At 42.6% G+C, this 16,829-nt stretch overlaps 1 pseudogene; it reads left to right on the forward strand.

Moving 5' to 3' along the window:
* Positions 1 to 335: 335 nt before the first annotated feature.
* On the forward strand, positions 336 to 434 carry LOC130026253 (uncharacterized; annotated as a pseudogene).
* The last annotated feature ends 16,395 nt before the right edge of the window (positions 435 to 16,829 follow it).

The following is a 16,829-nucleotide window of genomic DNA, read 5'->3' on the forward strand; positions in this document are numbered from 1 at the left end:
GCCACAGTTATATTTGGTTTTTGGATTATTAAGAACAATATCTCTATTATTAAGAATAAGAATGCCTGTATTTTAAAAATCATGTCTCACTGAATTCTGACCTTACGAAGTTAATCTTAAACTATAATTTAAAATCAAATGTAATCCTATACATTACCAACATTTAAGCTGCAGAAAAGTACCAAATGTTTCTTAAGTTAAATATCATCTGCTTTTACTTTTTTCCTCAGATGTCTTATCAGTAATGGAAAATATTAATTTTCCATATATTAAATATTATCAAGTCCCGCTTCAAGAAAAATTGGTAGAACTGATCATTTAAAAAATAAAGTCAAGTGCTTGCTTTGTCATCACATATACTAAAATTGGAACGGTACAGAGAAGATTAGCATGGCCACTGCGCAAGGCTGACACACAAATTCGTGCATATTTTTGTGTCATCCAAAGGAGTGGGTATCATAATTCATTGAAAATCAGATTCATTTCTTTTAGTAACTTTGAAATATTGGCTTTGAATTTATATGTGTATTAGCTTATTATCTGTCCACTGGATATTTCTCAATGAGATAACTGGATTTAATAAATATGAAACACACTTTTAAAAAAATTCAAAATGTTAATATCTAAATTTTAACAGCGGAGGCCAGAAAGATAGCACTTCAGCTAGGGCACTTGCCTTGCACATGGCCCACTCGTGTTTGATACCTGGCATATCCCATACAGTCCCCAGGAGGGCCGCCAGGATCTCTGAATGTAGATGAATGTAGAGTTAGGAGTTAACTATTGAGCACTGACAGGTGTGGTCAAAAAAAAAAAGACAAACAAAAATTGTAACAGTGAACACTTTTTTGCTTATCCATTTTGTAAGTGTTTCAACTCAATGCTGTAATTATATAATCCGTTCAGGAAAAAAAGGAAAAGGTATTAACAGGACTCTCAGACTGATTTTATGTGTTTTAGGCATCACTAGTGTCACTAGTGAGTTCCAGCAGTTAGATTCTGAGAAATGATTAGCTGAAATTACATATTGATTTCTTAAAAGGTTTTTTTACTCAGATATCATAAAACATATTTTACTATGCATATAAGATATATTTGAATATATCTTAGGCTAAATGAATTGAGAGCAAAGCTAAGTCAATCTGTACATTTAACTTTATGCAGTTCCTAAACTTTTGCAATTATAACTTAATTTTATGAACTGAAAATATATCACATATATGAACTGCAAAGTTATCAGATATGAAGGTAAGCATTTACACACTTATGTAAAAGCAGGCCACACAATAAACATGAAAATTGTGCAAAAAAATAAAAAATATAAAAAATACAACTATGTTTTGTTTAAAATATGGTACTGTAATGGGTTAGTCTCTTGAAGGACAAAATAAAGATGAAGAGCAGCTATAGAAAAACATACATAAAAGTTTTAGATTTTAGAGAAAGTCACAGCTTAATTCACATGTGAACAAAAATTTTGAACTTCAAGTAGTTACATTGATATGCATTTGGATGTTCTCACAGACTACATAAAGTCCCCACCATGTTCATTTTAAGATGGCTATATCCAGCTTTTACTTTAGCTCACAAAGGGAGAGCATAAAACAATCTCCCTAAGCTTTTATAGAGTTTAAAAGAGTTCTAATCACCCATGCCAACTGCACTCCTCTCTCAACACAAAACTGCTTTTGAAACCAAGCATTCATTTGCTAAAACAAGGCATCTGCTGTTAAAGAGATTGATTATCCTGGGGCCTGACCTAATTGGGAGATTAGATATGGTTCTCTCCTCTGGATGGCAAGGTTTATAAAGAAGAACGGGGCGGAATGAGACCAAAAAAAGAGCAAGCGTCTTTTGGACTCCAGTAGACTTGTGGTTCATTGAGATTGTCCTTAAACAGAAACACACATATTGCAAACGTTCTGTTGATGAAATTAGTGCGTTTTGAGTTACAAATTCATAGAGCTCACTATCAGTTCCTTTGGTAATAGGCACATATTCTTATCACAGGAAATAATTGCTAGCAAAAATCTGACTTTTTTTAAATCTCACTGTAACAAAACATACAAACACACACACAAACACACACACACAAACACACACACACACACACACACACACACACACAAGTCTGGCCTTTTATTAACAGTATCATTTCAGTGTTTTTACTGCCAGTTAGGTGTCTTCCTTTTTCCCTGAAACATAGACATCACCTCATTGCTATGGCTAATTGCATTTTTCTTCCTTGCCTTTGACAACCAGACCTTTGTTAATGCCATTCACCAATATATCAGACTCAGGTCATCCATCCAAAACATGACAAAAGGCCCAGATGCTCATGGAAATTGCACTCACCAAAAGTACTGCCTTCCTTGAAGAGGCAGATACAGACCCATGACCCCTCCCATTTTCCTTCACTCCCTTTGTTTTCACTTAATCTTTCAAACTTGGGATAAAGTGGTATTCAGAGGCTGCAAGAAACATTATGCTTTGTTTACATAATAACTCAAATCATCAGGTTAATTGTGGCAATACATATTTTAATGCAAAATTTTTTAATTGTCAATCCCAGTTGAAGTTTAAAAAATATTGAGTCATTTTTCTCAGCATAACTATTGAGAACATTTATTGCACTATTCTCAAGTTAAAAACAAATTTGTCCTCTTCCTTTGAAAAGCTTGAAACAAGTAAAAGTGTTTAAGCAGAACTACAAGACTGAATCATTTATAAAATATCTTATAATTAAAACATCAATCTTACTCATTGATACTGCCTTCAATACAATTTTCATTAAGTATGAATTACTCAGAAGTTCTACTTTCTAAAGCTTCAAGTAAATTAGGAATAATTTCTAGTTAGAAAGTACTATAAAAAGCCTTTTAAAGGGAGATTATTGTGGACTCAAATGGCATGGGGAATTATTATATGCCTATATATGTCCATATTCCAGAATCAAGACTTCTACTAAAGTTTTCTTTTCTTTTTCTGAACTTTAGTATTTTTTATTTATTTATTTTTATTAGTGAAATACCATGAGGTACAGTTATAGACTTACAAATTTTTGTAACAAATTTTTGAACTTTAATATTTTAACCTCAGATATTTTTACATTAACTATATGGGGAACATGAGATCACTGTAAGGAAAGGCAGGGAAAACAAATTTATTAAACAGAAAAACTATTTAGATAGAAAACAATGGAATATTTTGTTTTTTTTAAAGAGACAATAAAAACAAACCAATACATATTATTTCATAATGGTGATTTTAGAGGCTCCTAGAGTTAATTAAAATGGAAACAAATTTTGATAAAATAATAAGAAACTTATGGAGTTATGAGAGTTACTATTCTTCCACTCAAAATACAATTCAGACTAAATTTAGTCTGTTCATCTATTAGTCAACGTTCTCCCTTCCGAAATCCGACACGCCATTTTGTCAGTAAAGAAACAAACAGCACCCGGCCCAGATAAGGTCAGACCTGAACACCTGAAGAACCTGCCGTCAGTACTCATCAATACACTGGCTCGGCTCTTCACTCACTACCTGTCTGAATGCAAGGTTCAATCCCAGTGGAAAACCAGCAGGACTGTACTACTGTTCAAGAAGGGAGACATCCATGACATTGGCAACTATCGCCCAATCTGCCTACTGTCTGTCATCTACAAGTTGTTCACTCGAGTGATCCTAAATAGGATTGGCAGAACACTAGACGAAGGACAACCATGCGAGCAAGCCGGGTTCCGCAAAGGATTCAGCACCATCGACCATATCCACACGATAACCAAGCTCATTGAGGTTTCTCAGGAATTCAAGATGCCGCTCTGTTTAACATTCATTGATTTAAAGAAGGCCTTTGATTCTGTTGAGATGGAAGCGGTCATTGAAGCCCTAGCCAATCAGGGCATTCAAGCCCAATACATCAGGATCCTCCGTGAGCTCTATTGCGGATTCACTACCAGGATCTCACCATTCTACAAAGAAGTGATCGTTGATGTCAAGAGAGGGGTGCGGCAGGGTGATATCATTTCACCGAAACTCTTCAGTGCCACCCTCAAGAACATCATGCGACGACTGGAATGGGAAGGAATGGGAGTGAAGATAGATGGTCGGCAACTACACCACCTCCGCTTTGCTGATGACATTGTTTTAATAACATCAAACATCAGCCAAGCGGCACAAATGCTGGCCGACTTTGACCGGTGAGTGTGGAAAGGTAGGACTACAGCTGAATCTTACAAAGACAATGTTTATGAGAAACAGCCTTGTTCCTGACGCCCCATTCGCTCTCAACGGAACGACCATCTCCGAATGCAACAGCTATGTGTGCCTGGGTCGAGAGGTCAACATGACAAATGACCTGGCACCTGAGCTGCGCAGGAGGAAGAGAGTGGCTTGGAACGCCTTCAAGAACGTCGAAGAAATAGCTAAGAGGACGAAGAACCTCCAGCTCTGGGCACATCTCTTTGATTCCACTGTTCTTCCTGCATTAACATATGCCTCAGAGACCTGGGCCCTACGCAAACAAGATGAGAACGCTATTCAGGTCTCCCAAAGAAGAATAGAAAGAGCTATGCTTGGAATATCACGTTTCACTCAAATGAGAGAACGAATCCGGAGTTCTGACATCCGTCGACGATCAAGAATCAGGGACGCTGTCTCATTTACCAAGGTGTCAAAAATCAGATGGGCTGGTCATGTAATGAGATTTAAAGACGACTGCTGAACTGGAGCTGTTACCGACTGGATCCCACAGGATGTCAAAAGACCGCGTGGCCGCCCACCTACCAGATGGTCAGACTTCTTCATCAAGATCATGAATGATCGGTTTGAGGCTCTTCATGTTCCCGGAATGAACAGATGCCATTGGGCTACACTAGCACGCTACAGGGACAAATGGAGATGTTACTGGCGCCCGCTCGAGCAAATTGACGACTAACGGGAAGTTAAGTGATTAAGTGATTAAGTGATCTATTAGTCATAATGCCAAAATGTGTACAAATACTGAAATGAACTCAAAATGGCATTAAATATTAGCAACCATAGGGACTTAGGAATTACTCCTGATGGTGCTGGGGACCACAGGGGATGCTGGGAATTAAACCTATTTTGGCCAATGCAAGGCGAGAGCCCTATACACTGTACTTATCATTCCAGCCCCCAATATTTGCTCTGAATATTCGGTGGGACTTGGCTGATGGTTTGAGCCAGGTGGTACTCGAGGGGCGATCCCCAGCAGTGCTCGAGGGGCCCAGCTGTGACAGACATCACATTCAGGTCTCTGCACAGAGGACGCCTCAGACAATATCCACAGATCCCTTCCTTCTACTTCTGGACCACACCGTCTCCATATTGGAGGTCCTCCGGCAATGGTTGGGACTAGGCGGTGCTGTGATCGAACCCAGGTCTCCTGAATGTAAAGCATGCACACCAGCCCTTGGAACCATCTCGCCAGCCTCTAATATTTTTTAGTACAAAGTCTGATGTCTTTCCAGTCATTCCTATTTGTGCTAAACTATAGACTAAAACAACAAATGTCTCTCACCTAACTTAAATTCAGTAAGTGGTTTCAAAGACACTGGTTTCTCATGATTTGCCTGTTTCCCTATTTATCCCGAGTCCCCTACATTGCTTCTTCTTTCAGGTATCATCTTATGTATTACCACTACCACCCCCACCCCACCCCCACACACACACACCCAATCTACCATTCTCTGAATCTCTTTCTGACCTGAATTCACCTGAAGAGAAACTAATCAAGTCCCACCACCCTGGCCATTCCAGGCTTGATGCCTCAAACTTCAACCACGCATCCGGAACCCCATTTTTAAAATACCTTTCGAATCACACATCCCTTTCATTATTACTGCACAGGATATTTTTTATTTCCTCTTGTTGGAACTACAGTCGATTTGACACAGAAAATAGTACACTGGGTTTCAATTACCATTCAATCCCTTGGCAACAGTTCTATTTGTATAGAAAACACACACACACACACACACACACACACACACATTCTGTTGTTGGAACCCTATGTAAGAACCCCTACCCTTTGCAACTGCCTCTTCTTAACTAGATAAGCAAACACTCCACCACCCGCCTACCTACCTATGTTCTCTTTCTTTCTCTGATTCTGACCTCTTTCCTCTGCTCCAATTCCTAGTCCTAGCTTAGGACTTTTACCTCTTATGCTGTTTTCATGGGGTCCTACTACTAAACCCCACTGTATTCCTTTGTGAGCTGAATCCCAGAAGCTTCCGGTGAGGGTTGAAAGAGCAGGGCATAAGAACTCACTGTGGTAAACCTCAAGACAGATTAAAAAAATAAACAGACAACCCATCAACACTTAGGATACTAGTTCTGCCATATGACAATTTAACATATCTATCTAATGCATTCCTCACAGCCAAATACCTTAGAAAGCAACATATTCATTTTCCCTTCATTTCACATTGAACTGAAGCACTTGTAATTGGAGTTAAAAAAAAAAAATAATAAGGGGATTATTTCACATGCAAATAGCGCCATCTTCTGGCTGCTAGAACTATTTTTGTTGTAGCAAAATTCATTGTTCAAGGTAAACTCATTGCCTTGATTTTTTTTTTTTTTTTTTTTTTTTTTATTCATTGAATCACCCTGGGAAAGGTTACAAAGCTTTCAGGTTTAGGTCTCAGTCATGCAAATATCAAACACATTTCCCTTTACCAATACTTTTTTTTACCATGAAGAACCCCAATAAAACCCCACCCCCCACCCCTCCCAGTCCCTGTGGGGCAGATGAATTCTAGTTAACACTCTATCTGCTTTGATTAGATTCATTGTTTCAATAAAAGATTCACCACTATTATTTAGAGTTTACCCCCCCCCAAAATCAGACATGCTGAAAAAGCATTGTGACGTGATTTGCTTTCTACAGCTGGGTTCAAGAATTAAATGATTAAATGTTGGTTTTGGATTTCTGCTATTTTACTTATTGACCCTGGAAGTATTTATACTGAAAGTCAGATAGTTAAGAAATTGGTTTCTGTGCTCTGGAGTCATGGCCGTGCTGGAGAGCCGCTAGTGGGGGGCAACTGGTGGCCTCGGTAGGGCGTGAAGGGCGGACCGAAACGCCCCCTTCCCATGAGGTTTTAGTCGCCCCCACTCCCCCGGCTCATACCTGCTGTCCACAAGGCTCCCATGCGGCCGCCATCTTTCTTTCCAGAGAGGAGAACGCGACTGGGGCAACACCCTTTCCCCTCCGGACAGACATGATGGCCTGGATTAACGCATAGTCCGTTCACTTTTCTGCTCCAAGCTGCCGGGTTCTGCATTAAGTCCCTGTGCTTCTGGGGCTGTGGCCGTGCTGGAGAGCCGCTCGCGGGGGGCAACTGGTGACCTCGGTAGGGCGTGAAGGACGGACCGGAACGCCCCCCTTCCCATGAGGTTTTAGTCGCCCCCACACCCCCAGCTCATACCTGCTGTCCACAAGGCTCCCATGTGGCCGCCACTTTTCTTTCCAGAGGGAGGAGGGCGGAAGGGACCAACACCCTTTCCCCTCCAGGCAGACTTGATGGCCTGGATTAACGCATAGTCCTTTCACTTTTCTGCTCCAAGCTGCTGGGTTCTGCATTAAGTCCTTGTGCTTCTGGGGCTGTGGCCGTGCTGGAGAGCCGCTCATTGGGGGCAACTGGTGACCTCGGTAGGGCGTGAAGGACGGACCGGAACGCCCCCCTTCCCATGAGGTTTTAGTCGCCCCCACACCCCCAGCTCATACCTGCTGTCCACAAGGCTCCCATGCGGCCGCCATCCTTCTTTCCAGAGAAGAGAGAGCGAATGGGGCAACACCCTTTCCCCTCTGGCAGACTTGATGGCCTGGATTAACGCATAGTCCGTTCACTTTTCTGCTCCAAGCTGATGGGTTCTGCATTAAGTCCTTGTGCTTCTGGGACTGTGGCTGTGCTGGAGAGCCGCTTGTGGGGGGCAACTGGTGGCCTCGGTAGGGCATGAAGGACGGACCGGAACGCCCCCCTTCCCATGAGGTTTTAGTCGCCCCCGCTCCCCCGGCTCATGCCTGCTGTCCACAAGGCTCCCATGTGGCCGCCGTCTTTCTTTCCAGAGAGGAGAGGGCGAATGGGGCAACACCCTTTCCCCTCCAGCAGATTTGATGGCCTGGATTAACGCATAGTCCGTTCACTTTTCTGCTCCAAGCTGTTGGGTTCTGCATTAAATCCTTGTGTTTCTGGGGCTGTGGCCGTGCTGGAGAGCCGCTCGTGGGGGGCAACTGGTGGCCTTGGTAGGGCGTGAAGGACGGACCGGAACACCCCCCTTCCCATGAGGTTTTAGTCGCCCCCGCTCCCCCGGCTCATGCCTGCTGTCCACAAGGCTCCCATGTGTCCGCCATCTTTCTTTCCAGAGAGGAGAGGACGAATGGGGCAACACCCTTTCCCCTCTGGCAGACTTGATGGCCTGGATTAACGCATAGCCCATTCACTTTTCTGCTCCAAGCTGCTGGGTTCTGCATTAAGTCCTTGTGCTTCTGGGGCTGTGGCCGTGCTGGAGAGCTGCTCGTGGGGGGCAACTGGTGGCCTTGGTAGGGCGTGAAGGACGGACCGGAACGCCCCCCTTCCCATGAGGTTTTAGTCGCCCCCACACCCCCGGCTCATACCTGCTGTCCACAAGGCTCCCATGTGGCCGCCATCTTTCTTTCCAGAGGGAGGAGGGCGGAAGGGACCAACACCCTTTCCCCTCTGGCAGACTTGATGGCCTGGGTTAACACATAGCCCGTTCACTTTTCTGCTCCAAGCTGCTGGGTTATGCATTAAGTCCTTGTGTTTCTGGGGCTGTGGCCATGCTCAAAGCTTAACTATGATTTTCAGAGAGAAACGTTAGGTGGTTTACTTCCCATGGATCACTTTGTATATAGAGAGATGTCGTGCGGCCGCATAAGCGGCCGCGCGGTTTTGAGGAAAAGTCCTAGTTCCCGCATACTCGAGCTGTGCTTGTAGAGGTTTCTGGTCACCGGGGTTCCATCTGGGGGAGGCGGGATGCGGTACCTACCCCATCTCGGACTTCCCGATGATCTCGGCTCTTTTTGGAAACTGTGTTTTTTTTTTTTTTCCCTTCGGGATCTGTGGATCCCGCCCTCCATGTTGTTCTTCTCTTCGGCTGAATGCTGTCAAGATGGCGCTGGGGGGCGGGCTGTGGGCGTGACTTCCGGAATCTGAGGTTACCTGGGAGGTGTAGTCCCGGCAAAGTCCTAGTTCCCGCATACTCGAGCTGTGCTTGTAGAGGTTTCTGGTCACCGGGATTCCATCTGGGGGAGGCGGGATGCGGTACCTACCCCATCTCGGACTTCCCGATGATCTCGGCTCTTTTTGGAAACTGTTTTTTTTTTTTTCCCTTCAGGATCTGTGGATCCCGCCCTCCATGTTGTTCTTCTCTTCGGCTGAATGCTCTGCCTTGATGTTTTGAGTACAAGTTACTGTGTTCAAATCTGTAGTCTAAATATCCATGGCTCAGAGCTGATAGGAAAGCCAGGTATGAGCCAGCGGGGCAACTGCAGTCTCATGGGAAGGGGGTCGGTACCAGCTCGTCCTTCACGCTCTACTGAGGTCACGAGTTGCTCCCCACAAGTGGCTCTCTGGCACAACCATAACACCAGACACACAGAAACCAATCTCGTAATTATCTAGCTCTTTGCAGAAATCCAAAATCATTTTATGATTCTCATAACCAGCTATAGAAAACAAAGTATTTCACAATCCCTTTTCAGCAATTCTGATTGTTGGGGGGGCGGGGGATTCTAAACAACAATGGTGCATCTTTTGTCAAAATAATGACTGTAATCAATGTAGAGAAGAGTTCAGTGGAAATCATCTGCCTCACAGGCATTGGGAGGAGTGGGAGGGGTGGTATATTGAGGTTCTTGGTGGTGAAAAATGAGTACTGGTAAAGGGAGAGGTGTTTGATCATTGTATGACCGAGACTTAAACCTGAAAGCTTAGTAACTTTTCCCACAGTGATTCAATAAATAAAAATAAGAATAAAAATAAATAAAATTATGAAAAAAAAATATCCATGGCCAGGGAGAGAAGGGGCTAGGAGGACTGGTCAATTGTTGGAACTAACCACAAGTGTGTGGGGGCTTAGCAGAGAAAGGTAAGATAGAGAAGGGACCTGTATGACAATAATAGCTGGGAATGATCACCCTGGACAAGATTTGAGAGTTAAGAGTAGGTAAAGGGATTTTCCTGATAACCTTTCAGTGGTCAGTTCAACCACTGACCACTCAAAACTGACCACTGACCACTGCCAACTCAAGCAAATGGATGAGTAATGGGATGTCAAGTGATCAAGTGATCTCCAAATATATATAATATAAAAAGAGACTTTCAGGAACATTCGATTCTATTACTAAATCTAAGAAATGAATTTCACTGGATATCAAACAAAACAAACACTGTCCTCCCGTTGTTCATCGATTTGCTTGAGCGGGCCCAGTACTGTCTCCATTTTTTTGAGACTTGTCGTTACTGTGTTTGGCATGTCGAATACATCACGGGTACTTGCCAGACTTTGCCACGCGGGCTAGATACTCTGGGTAGCTTGCCAGGCTCTCCAAGAGGGGTTGAGGAATCGAATCTGGCTCAGCTGGGCTGGCTGCACACAAGGCAAACGCCCTACCACTCTGCTATTGCTCCAGCCCCACTGGATCAGTTCCCCCAAAATTATTAAACTAAGTCATTTAGTCGTAGTCTGTCTAAAATTTCATGGTTTTATTTTTTTTTAGTTTTAGGAAGTATTTGTAAGTATTTCTGGTTTGGGCATCATAGAATAAAATTTAGACCTTGTTATGACATACTTTTTATATGTCCAGCTCATTAATGTGGGTTTGTACACTTTGAGTTTTCTCCAGGAAAAACTATCACTCTTTTTTCTTTTTTTGGTTTTGGGATCACACCTGGTGTTGCTCACAGGCTACTCCTGGCACAGTGCTCAGGGTTTGTATTGGGGACTCCCACATGCAAAATATATGCTCCAGCCTCTGAATTCTCTCTGTCCCAGGTACACTTTGTATTCATTTACTATTATTTGGGGGAGAGTTGAGGGTCTCATTTAGCTATGCTCAGAGCTTATTCTTGACTGTTCTCAGTGATCACTCCTGGTGGGCTCGAGGACCATATGGTATAACAAGTATAGAACACAGGTAGGCTGTGTGCAGGCAAACTGACTGCCTATTGTACTATCTCCCTGGTACCCACGGGAATTTCTGTTAAATTTATACTTCTCCTTATCCAAATAATGTTCCCTTAAGCAAAATGTACTAGAAATATTGTTAAATTGTTAAAATAAATTCATCTGCAAATGGTTTTTCAATTTTGTTGTTATTGTTGTTGTGTAGTAAGAGCCAGACACACTGGCAGTGCTAGGGTCCAGGAAAGTCATACACAGTGAGTGCTGGATAACACTGGGTTGTCCTTGCTCTTCCCGCAGGGAGCTTAGGTTTATTGAGTTACTCCCACAACAGTACCCCTGAGGCACACCCAATACCATCAAGCACTAATAACCCTATATTGCTTTTCTCTTTCCTTTATGTCATTTGCATGATTTAGCAATGTCCTTTTTGTATAGACACAAGAAGATAGTTAATGCTATACTTTTGAAACATGGGAGTTAATTGACTCCAAAGTACTATGTAGTCCTGGGCATCCATCATATTTACTTAATTTAAACCTCAGTTGACCTTAGTTTCTAGCACTCCAAAAGCAGGGTCCCTACAAAGGGACTAGATGGACCCAGGGCAAGCTGTAAGCTCCCCTGGCATCAAAAGGGGACAAGCTAAGCAACATAAGAAGTATAATAAGAGCATAGTCATGGGTAAATTCTGTCATGACCTAAAAAAAAGAAACTGAATAAGAACCCTGCTGGGGTTAGGAAAGAGTAACTTGACCTGAGGACTCTAGTCTGGGATATATAGTGAGATGTCCCCAGAAAGAGCCAACCTTTAAGCATAATATATCTCTTACATGTATTGTGTTCATACAAAAAGACTAGAAATATTAGTAAGAAGTAAATTTACTATGATTGTCTAAATAGATTACCAGCTGAGGCAGATGAGAATTCTACTACGCTCCAGGCCACTTTCCACAAGCTCAGGCCAAGCCTCATGCATGAATGAAGTCCCATGGAACCCAGGTAATGAGGAAATTTATGATCTTGGACAATGGGCTCAACAGGACCCAGGGAGCAGAGATCCTCTGCCTGTTTCCCCAGTCTCCGGGAGACCCAGGGGTAACACCCATAAGCCACCTCCCGCTGGTGCCAGATAATCTCCTCATCAGCCCCCCTCCAGAACTAATGGCTGCTTCTCCCGAAAGGGAGCATAAAATGAGGCCTCCATAACCATGCCATCAGACTCCGCGCCAGGCTGTTTTCACTCGGGGAGCCCCAGATAGGGGCAAATGAGAGTCTTCCCCGCCCCAAGGAATCCAGCCCCAGCAGCCGACCTCCACTACCCAACTGCCACCACGCTCCAGGCCGCTTTCCACATGCTTGGGCCGAGGCTCACATATGAGTGAACATATTCCTAGACTGCACGGCCATGAAAGACACATCATATGACACTCCCTACTCATTTTCCATAATTACCACACCATATTTGATGGGATTCAGACAATAGGTAACAAATCATAGAAGGAAATTATATCTATATATATATATATATATATATATATATATATATATACACACACATAAATTTCGGAGAGCCCGGCAAGCTACCAATAGTATTCCGCCTTCATGGCAGAGCCTGGCAAGCTACCTGTGGCGTATTTGATATGCCAAAAACAGTAACAATAATGGGTCTCATTTCCCTGACCCTGAAAGAGCCTCCAATATGGCACCGTTGGGAAGGACGAGTAAGGAGAGGCTGCTAAAATCTCAGGGCTGGGACGAATGGAGACATTACTGGCACCCGCTTGAGCAAATCAATGAACAACGGGATGACAGTGATACAGTGGTATACTGTAAGGGGAAAGAGGAGGACAATGAGGGCAAGGATGAGGGAACTATGATGACTAGTACTACAACAAAAACTATGATTGTGCTGTAAAGGAAGAGATCAGACTACCATGGGGAAGAAAGAGAAATAAACTGTCTACCAACCAGCCTGGAGCCCTGTTTCTCCATTCCCCAAGTCTTTCATCCGTCCTTCTCTGTGAGCCAGTCAGGGTAACAGTTCTCGGCTACCAAACACTTGAGTCCCTCGTGAGCCCACGCTTTCCTTTCAAACTCACAAGTGGGGAAATGGAAAAGGAGGGATATATGGTATCAGGGTTCAAACTCAGAGCCTCAAGGGTGCCAGAGGCGCTAGCTACTTGAAAGGCAAATGATCATTCTCACTCAATGTCAAACAAGCATCCAAAATTAGTCCAACAATAAAAAATTTAAATCAATGTCAAACAAGCTTCCAAATATTGGTGGGTGATAATTCACACAGAGGCTTCTAGATGCATGTTGTGATAAATAACAGAACAGGCTCAAAATTTCAGCAACTCTTTCACATAGCTCTGTGGTTTTGACCAACGACCTGCTAGTATTACAGTTTTGACACCTTGAATTTACCTTGCAGCACCATTTCTTTCTTCCTTTCTGTCAGTTGTAACTTTATTTTTGTTTCCAAATATCTTCTTTGGACACATATCTGCTTAATCAACATCTTTGACATTTAAGCCCATGTTCTCGACCTCTTCTTAGTCCCACATTACTAACTTATTATCATCAATTTCTTGTCATGTAAGTGAACTGAAAAGTAAATCAAAACCGTCTGCATAAGAATGCTGTTGAAAAAGGCGTCATCATCTCCTTGATCCTATTATCTTGACTAGCAATGTCTGACAGCACAAGTTACATGCGTGATTATTTTTGTTTGTTTAGTTTTGGTTTTGCTTTGGGGCCAAACCCAGCATTGCTCCATGGTTATTCCCATGGCTCTACACTCAGGAATTACTCCTGGCAGTCGGGGGGGTGGGGGGAGCCATAAGAAACAAGTAAATATTTTACTAATATATTTTGATCACTTGATCACTTGACTTCCCGTTAATCATCGATTTGCTCGAGCGGGCACCAGTAACGTCTCCATTTGTCCCTGTCGCGTGCTAGTGTAGCCAGTGGTATCTGTTCATTCTAGGAACACCAAGAGCCTCAAACTGATCGTTCATGATCTTGATGAAGAAGTCTGACCATCTGGTAGGTGGGCGGCCACGCGGTCTTTTGACATCCCGTGGAATCCAGTCAGTAACGGCTCTAGTCCAGCGGTCGTCTCTAAATCTCATTATGTGACCAGCCCATCTGATTTTTGACGCCTTGGCAAATGAGACAGTGTCCCTGCTATGCTTGAAATATCACGTTTCACTCAAATGAGAGAAAGAATCTGGAGTTCCAGACCTCCGTCGACAATCAAGAATATATTTTAACTCATCAAATACAATAAAGTATCATGCCAGGAGTCACACACAATTAGTTGGGGTTTGCACTGGGGTGACACACTTTACTTGCAGGGCTCACACACACCTGGTTGGATGTCTATGAGATCAAACACTTCGCTGTAGCACAGAGGAGCCTAAACAACACAGCCAGAGCTGCTGGGATCGAACTCACTCTGATGTGTGCTATGGGGTTGGAGATGGAGCTCCCAGTCTTGCTTTTATTAGATGCTTTACCTTCTCACAATGTGAAGTGATATATCATTGTGCTTCTGATTTGTATTCCAGTTCTAATAAATGAGGAGGGGCCTGAGTGATAGTCCAGTGGGGAGGGAGTGTACCTTGCATGCAGCTGACCTGAGTTCAACCCCCAGCATCCCATATGATCTCCCGAGCACCGCCAGGAGTAATTCCTGAGTGCAGAGTCATGAGTAACCCCTGAGCATCACCGGGTGTGTCCTCCCCCCAAAAAAAGCCAAAAAAAAAGATGATGTTGAACATATTTTCCTATCATGGTCTTCTATGTCTCTACTCTGAAAAAATACCTACTCAGCAACGTTATCCATGGTTTAACTCTATCTGTGGTTTAACTGGATCTTTCTTCTATGAGATGCTTAAGATCTTGTCAGATATTAACTCTGTCAGATATATGATTTGTGAATATCTTCTTCCATTCAGGAAGTTGCTTTTGTACTATGGTGATGATTTCTTTCAGTGTGTAAGAGCTTTTTACATTGTTCTAGAAATCTGGTTCCTTTGACTTAATCTTAATCCAGACCAGCATATTTCAATTGTTTAATAAGAGTTGCATGCATCTAGTGACCACAGTAAAACAAATCAGGATGTAGAAGTAAAAACCCGACACAGTCAAATAGCCAAGTAGTTCTGTCACCCCCTTAAGTTTGGGGGCACCAATTACACATCATATACATAATACAAGGATTACTGGATTTACTTTTTTTTTTTGGAAAAAAAAGCCCCTTTTCCTAGTCAATAGTCAATCCTCTTTATGTTGATCTTACTAAAAATTTCTAGTACCTCCTGTTCAATCAACTCAGATATGCACTCAGAGATTCCTAAGGCTGACTCAACTCTTCCATCTGAATTGCTTTCCAACTGGGAAATGTTAGGGTTCTTCCATGAAGCTTTTCTAAGCAAATATTCAACTGCTCCTTCTTTCAAGAAATACATGTGCAGGGCTCATTAAAAGTCACCATGCATCCTCTACAAAAACAAACAAGACACAGCACAAACCATTACATGATTACATCAATGCTGTCTGACTAGAACTAGCCTTGTGAGACATCACCATGCAGAATACATAAAAGCAGAACCTTATAGTCTTGTGTAGTTAGGCAAACATTCTTTAAAAAGTTATTGGTGCTCAGGTTCCTGTCCTCAGGCAGTAAGGACTTAAAGCAGAGGACCCAAGACAAGGTCAAATTGAGGAGAATTTCTTTTTTAGTTTACAGTTGTTATTTTGGACCACACCAAGCTGTGTCCAGTGCTTACTTACTCTGGGCTCTGAGCTCAGGGTACAGGTTGGCTGTATGTAAGATATTTCAGTCACATACTACTCCAATACCTGTCTCTTTACCAGTGTACATTTCCTACCACCAATGCCCCAGTTCCCCCTCCTCCTTTTGGACATTGTTTTGCAATACAGGTACTAAAAGTTTATACCTTTCAGCATTCAGGTCTTATACAGAGTGATCATTTCCAACTATCATTGTCATAGTGGTCCCTTCTCTATCCTAACTGCCCTCTCCACCCACCTCTATTTGAGCGAGGTAGGCTTCCAACCATGGACCAATCCTTTTTGTCCTTGTTTCTACTATCCTTGGGTATTAGTCTCATATCATGTTTTTTTTATATGTCCCACAAGTAAGTGCAATCATTCTATGTCTATCCTTCTCCTTCAGATTCATGCCACTTGGCATGATACTCTTGATGTCCATCTATTTAAAAGCAAATTTCATGGTTTCATTTTTCCTGATGGCTGCATAGTATTCCATTGTGTAGCTGTGCATAGTTTATCCATTGGTCTGTTCTTGGTCACTCAAGTTGTTTCCAGATTCTGGCTATTGTGAGTAGAGGAAAAGATGAATGCTCTGTAGTGGGTGAAAGGTATGCAAGGTGGTTAAAAAAAAAAGAGGGGAGATTGTGAAATAGCAAGGTATGTTCAAAGATTATTAGAAAATAATTATTAGATTATTAGAAAATAAGCACGTTCTTGGTCATACTCGGGAATTTTTCTCTGGGGCTATTTTCTTTCCACCTCCCTTACTTATTTCTCTCCTGCCCCTATAGCTATAACAGTAACATTTAATTCTTTAATATGTATAAATATAATTAGAAATT

Source organism: Sorex fumeus, unplaced genomic scaffold, assembly GCF_029834395.1.
Source record: "Sorex fumeus unplaced genomic scaffold, SorFum_2.1 ptg000033l, whole genome shotgun sequence".
In the NCBI taxonomy this organism is placed as follows: domain Eukaryota; kingdom Metazoa; phylum Chordata; class Mammalia; order Eulipotyphla; family Soricidae; genus Sorex; species Sorex fumeus.